This window comes from Anoplophora glabripennis, unplaced genomic scaffold (genome assembly GCF_000390285.2).
Source record: "Anoplophora glabripennis isolate ALB-LARVAE unplaced genomic scaffold, Agla_2.0 scaffold310, whole genome shotgun sequence".
Classification (NCBI taxonomy): Eukaryota; Metazoa; Arthropoda; class Insecta; order Coleoptera; family Cerambycidae; genus Anoplophora; species Anoplophora glabripennis.
This window is the reverse complement of record NW_019416396.1, coordinates 200258-206257: the sequence shown is the minus strand read 5'-3', so window position 1 is coordinate 206257 and position 6000 is coordinate 200258. Positions and strand designations below refer to the sequence as shown.

Sequence of the window (6000 nt, the reverse complement as noted above, 5' to 3'; positions counted from 1 at the left end):
TTGCTTAGTCCTACATATAAAATTGTTTACTTTTATTTATAAGTACGTGAAAATAATTCTTAAAATGTGGGGTTAGAATAACAGCAAACGCATGTTCTACAAATGCTTTTTTTTAGTTATTATTTTATTTGAGTAAATTTAAATGGTAACAATGAATAAACAAAACATCAAGGATTTTATTTTTGTGCTTACTTTTGTTCTACACGTTTTACTTTTAAAGATTTCAGTACCTAAAAACGCCAGAAATTTAACTATTTCCCGGCCGGGAATATGGCCCCCTTAAGAATGTGGTAATCATTTGATGCCAAAAATCGATAAAACACACTCCTAATATGCACGACCAGCCAGAATCTTGTAAAATCTATATTTAGAGTGAAAATATACCCAAAAATATAAATATACAGGGTGGAACAATATTATTATTATAAAGATTTGAAAAGAAATATTTTATAGGAGTGATGTAATTAAAAAAGTCCACATTTTAAAAATATTTTGAATTATACAGGGTGATACATGGTTAACGTGGTTTCTCTTAAATGGAACACCCTGTATATTTTTTTTGTAAATCTATCCACTGTGCAGGTACTACCAGTACTTAAGAAAAAGTATCTTGTACGCATGCGGGCCAAAGATGTGAACAAACAACAAATTAGCAAAATCTTTATAATTTTGTACAGGGTGTTCTACACATAAACCTCAGTTTAGTGAATTTTGAAGGACATTTTCTCGATTTTTTTAAATGAAACACCCTGTATATTATTTCATTTTTGGATTAATAAGTTAATTACCTACAACTTTTGTAAATCATACCCTATGCCTAAATCACTATTTTCGGAAATATTGGCACTTTTCTAGCAAAACCCTTTTAATTTTGCAAATTTTACTTTTTATTAGTCTAGTAGGCCATGAGTTAGCCATCAAATAACAAAATTTATAATTTATCCTTTAGGTATCTGTCAACAGTAACAAAATTAAAATTGTTATGCTAATTGTTTTTGTCTAACGTGATGGTAATAAGAAGAAATTGATAAGAACCATGGAAAATCACAAATATCTTAAAAAGTTGTCAGGCTGGGTGGAAAATGTATATTTTTTTCAAAATAATAAGTTAGTAAGTTAGTCAAACAACAGAAAAATGTTAAAATTTAATGATTAAATGTAGATTTTAACAAAATTTAAAAAGAACAAGGAATTACTACAAATGAACAGAATCGAAGAAGTGTTAGTAACAAATTAAATACTTCGTATAAAAAGAAAGGAAATATAAATAGGTAGGTACTAACTAAATAGGCAATTTAACTATCTAACCAAATCAAAGAGTCTTCCGTTAAATTTAAACTCCATCTATTTTATGAGTGCATTCTCACAAAATACGGGTTATCTGTGGCAAAATAATGAAAATTATGTCGGTTGACATTACCATTCTTATGAAAGGTCCCTCGTCTCCAAAAAGGACAAAATCTGTAAAATCGCGTTCTATTCTAATTTTGTTTTGAACCCACTCGCAGAACTCTTCTGCAATCTTCATCACTTAATTCCTGCAATAATTGGACATGGTATGGATGCATTTTATTGTCCTTTAATATTCTTTGAACAGATGTTCTTCCAATACCTATTTGAAAACAAATTTCTCGTTGACTAATATGAGGATCTTCAGTGATAGCCAAAAGAACGTTTAATTCATTTTCTTCAGTGACTGTCCTTTTTTTCCTATCATTTTTACAATAAGCTGCAGTACCGGAATTGTCAAAACGATCCCTTCTTTTCTTAAAAGTTCGTACACTGGGCTGCCTTGTCTGTGGATAGCGTTGATGATAAGTTCGTGTTGATAATAAAGTATTTTTAACACTTGCACCCAATACATAAATCATATCATATCATTTCTGCTTGAGAAAAGTTTATTTTGAAGTATTTTTAAACTTACAATCCAGCAGTTTACACTACTGTCAATTAAACGCCAACAGTAAACTTGCAGATATTGTTATTTTATGTCAAACTGATGGCCTACTAGAGTAATAAAAAGTAAAATTTGCAAAATTAAAGGAGTTTCGCTAGAAAAGTGCCAATATTTCCGAAAATAGTGATTTTAGGCATATGATATTAATTACAAAAGTTGTAGGTAATTAATATATATATATAATCAAAACATAAAATANTAATAAAAAGTAAAATTTGCAAAATTAAAGGAGTTTCGCTAGAAAAGTGCCAATATTTCCGAAAATAGTGATTTTAGGCATATGATATTAATTACAAAAGTTGTAGGTAATTAATATATATATAATCAAAACATAAAATAATATACCGGGTGTTTCATTTAAAAAAATCGAGCAAATGTCCTCCAAAATTCACTAAACTGGGGCTTATGTGTAGAACACCCTGTACAAAATTATAAAGATTTTGATATTTTGTTGTTGGTCCACATCTTTGGCCCGCATGCCTACAAAATATTTTTTCTTAATTACTGGTAGTACCTGCACAGTGGATAGATTTACAGAACCCTGTCCCAGCGAAAATTATTTTATTTTTTCAAATAACTTGGCATCGCCGCATCGAATAGAAAAAACGAAGACATCGCTGGAAGGAGAATTTTCTCTAGAATACAAATTTATAAAAATATACAGAGTGTTCCATTTAAGAAAAACCACCATAAAGATGCTACGCCCTAATGCATCATCCTGTATAATTCAAAATATTTTTAAAATGTGAACTTTTTTAAGTACATCAAACCTATCATCCCTAAATTCTGGAACTAAAATATATTTCTTCATTTCGGAGATATTGGCAACGGGAGTTTTAAATGGCACACCCTGTATATTTTCTCTCCTGTTAGTATTTATAACTGTGTACGAGAACGGAAGCTGTTGAAGAAAAAATTTTGATCGTAAAATCTACAGAAATTATATTTAAGTCGCCACCTTTTTGTATAGCAGTTTGATATCAATTCTTTCCTCATATTAGACATTTTTTTCTTCCTCTCCATCTCCTATAAAACTGAACTATCTCTTTAAAAATATTGCCATAATAAACATAAAAAATAACACCAGAAGGCATTATGAAAGTAATGTGGTATGACGAATCCACTGAGATGCTCATAATTCAGCGCATACACATTTTCAATATGCGTTCTCCACATTACGTACTTCCTAGAACCTCGGTAATGCCATTTGAGGTTTTAAAAGCTTTTCTGCAATTTTTTACAACTCGTAAATGCATTTGGACAGCATTTCAGATAAGGACGTCCCCGCTATCAAGCTGTTGTTGCAGAGACTGGCATCTGATTTATTAATTTTGGAAGCAATTATGTTGGATTATACAGCTTTGCACAGACCTGATCGTTATTACGAACAAAAATAATAATGAACCGAACAACAAACGGATTACCAATTTGGGCAGCGAATAATTTCAAGGACATTTCGATTGCGCATGTATCGTATTTTTATAATTCTGTAAGCTACAGTTAACCTATAAGTTAACATAGTTTTATATAATATAACATAGTATAACATAGTTTTATTTCCTTCACATTGGCAATTCAGTTTCGGTAAAATTAAAACGAATACGCTTGATTCGAGGCATGTACATACACTGACTAAAGACTCCTGCTCTGGCTACAGAAGTGCGAAGTCCAAAGTCGACGTTCGATCCCCGGTCATGGTGGCTTCGTCAATTCTCAGAGACTGCGGCTTGGAACTGAACAGTTTGCGGCTCTGTACATAGCGGCGGTTGGATTCGGAACATGGGTGATAATTTCGATTCCAAACATAGGTAAAAATTTTCATTACCGCTCAGGGTATTCTACAGAGAACCTAACCCTTAGGTTTTAAGCGTGTGAAATTCGAATTCACTTGAGACTTCAGTAACTTAAATAAAATTTTTCGACACAAATTTTATTGGTTGCAAAAAGCAAACATTCTGAAAGAAATATTATATTTACAGCCTTATCACCCTACCTTCCTAAATTGAATTTTAGCAACGTATCACAGTTTATGAATATCCGAATTCGGTCTTTCAAAAGAAATCGAGGCACGTTGATCCTTTAACAACATGTTTGCACTTGCTTCTGGGGGCGACAGGAATATATGCAGTCGCTTTCCCCTCGAAATGTGATACGATTTAGAAAATGTCCAATATATAAATCGAGGCATACGAAAACTCAACCGATACGAGCCCGAATATAATATTTATGAATGTAGGGAAACGGTTTTACGATCCATTATCCTGGTGAAATGTAGATACAATATCTTGGGATACAGCCTATTTGAGATAAGAAGTTATAACTGTAACATTTCTCTCACTATTCATATGTACATACATAATTCCATGCATTTTTATGTACGTAGTGATAAAGGCTTTTTTTTATCACAAACACCACCGACAACTTTCTCTAAAAATGACAGAAGATCAGTTATGTTTCGTAGGTAAAAAGAAGATTTTATAGAAACCCCTTGTTAGTGGTCATAAATCCTTGTAGAGAAATATAATTGACGGGTGCTAGATGGATTAAAGGTAACGTTACAAAAGTGCTAAACCAAAAAGTTTTATAGTGGTCTAGACATGCAAATCTTTTGTAGGTGAACCCAAATGAAGTTTTTTTTATTCAAATTAAACACACCGAATTTAAAAGCAGATGAATTTCCTATCAAAAACGTTTTTTAACGTAACTGAATTGTCAATAATTGTTTTTAATCAAGTTCCCTTGAAACACGCTCGTGATCTTTGTAGGTACTTTAACAAGCGATAAAAGATATACCTACGCATGAGGCGTAAATAATAGAACATCCAAATTGTTATAATAAACATTTATGTCAACAGTTATGTATGATTTGTTGTCCTATATCAAATATGAAATAAAAAAATATTTTATCCACATTCACCTAATAATCGGACTTTTATCCACACATATGAATCGTCTAAAGTGATACTTTATCCACTGGTGGAATAAAGTAACTATTTCACTAATAGAATAACGAAAAAATAATAAACCTATAATAAATCAAATTTAATTTATGTACTTATTAACATTAATATTTACATTTATAGTAATAGACATTTCGTTTTTGTCATATAATGGCCAGTGTATGCTTCTGGATTTGTTATATTCAGGAATGAAGCAACTATTGAGGGTATCTTTGCCAATGTGTTGATTCCAACAGGCTGAGAAGTACAATTTTGATTGTTGTATCTTAAAAAGAATATGTCTTGTGTTCGGCGAATTGGGCGCAGAGAAATATATTTTCTGCATATTTCAACAGCATTCACGCAAAATTCTTCTATAATTGTAAATTTTCTTGAAATGCCCGTCTTAGTGTCAGATATTGAAACAAGTAGGTTTTCAAATTTGTCCATTTTGTTTTGTATCCTCTCGAGTCACTCTTCAAATAAGCAGTGAGCTTGTTATATTTTTCAATATCTATATTTTTGTGGACCTTTATAGTAACCTTCAACATCGTATACTTCGATCATATAGATGAAATTGCATATTGTTTCTTCAAATTTAATGAATACGATAGCATGACTTCTTTTCTTCATTTATTGTCACTACTATCCGTTTTTCCCTCCATTTCTTAAGTTCGGCGAACACATTTTCGTAATGTTCCATGGATTTCGCTGGCAATAAATGGAAAATTGCTTCTTGAGCTTCTTCAAAAACAACCACAGGAACAAAATTACTTTCTTGCATTTTTACCAAATTCAATTAGGACTATTTATTAAACAATTGATAATAAACCACGTACCATAGCACCCAGTATGCATATAAAATAAAACGCACGTACATTCGTGTTTTAATTTCCTTTTTTTTGTTTGAATAAAATGCTATTAAAACACTTATACAATAAATACTATTAAGAATAAGCAGCTTCATTACTTTTTTATTTACGTCACTATAATAACTGTCAAACATTTTTAATTTGATATTTTAATTTAAACTTTTAAGAACAACAATTTTCCTTAGTACTTACCCGTTATGACAGAGTCTATTAATGATTACTTAATTTTTTT

General features: G+C 31.1%; 1 protein-coding gene across 1 annotated transcript in view; it reads left to right on the top strand.

The window, feature by feature from the left end:
- The window catches only part of LOC108907133 (gonadotropin-releasing hormone II receptor), a 234549-nt gene that overhangs the window by 124432 nt on the left and 104117 nt on the right, over positions 1–6000 (top strand). The window lies entirely within an intron of this gene.